The sequence below is a fragment of the Seriola dumerili genome, unplaced genomic scaffold (genome assembly GCF_002260705.1).
Source record: "Seriola dumerili isolate Sdu_G_001 unplaced genomic scaffold, Sdu_1.0 BDQW01019539.1, whole genome shotgun sequence".
In the NCBI taxonomy this organism is placed as follows: domain Eukaryota; kingdom Metazoa; phylum Chordata; class Actinopteri; order Carangiformes; family Carangidae; genus Seriola; species Seriola dumerili.
The window spans coordinates 1-348 of record NW_019193794.1 but is presented as its reverse complement, the minus strand read 5'-3'; the positions used below and the strand labels follow the sequence as shown (position 1 = coordinate 348).

Here is a 348-nt window from a genome sequence, read left to right as displayed (position 1 = left end):
GGAGTCTGTGCACATTCTTCTTGTCCTCCTCAGTCTGTATAAATTAAGAATTGTTACTAGGAAGTACAGAGACAGAATAAAGAAATTAAGAACTCACAGTAGTTTTTAGGGTTAACAGACATTACCTGGTAGGTCAACTCTTTCACTCTCCTCTCATATTTGCGGACACCTTTCACAGCATCACTTCCTCGTCTCTGCTCAGCGTCAACTTCAGCTTCCAGTTCACGGACCTGTGGCATGATGGTAAAGGATTCATCAAAAAGGTGAATCCTCATTCTTTGTTTATAATGAACATTTAAAGTATATGTATTCATACCCTGGACTCCAGTTTCTGGAGCTGCTTCTTGC

The 348-nt window shown here is 40.5% G+C and overlaps 1 long non-coding RNA gene across 1 annotated transcript; it reads right to left on the bottom strand.

The window, feature by feature from the left end:
- On the bottom strand, nt 1-348 carry LOC111240181. Its single transcript, XR_002665916.1, has 3 exons — nt 317-348; nt 126-230; nt 1-34 (listed from the first exon to the last, which is right to left on the bottom strand). It is a non-coding gene; the product is annotated as an uncharacterized LOC111240181 (long non-coding RNA).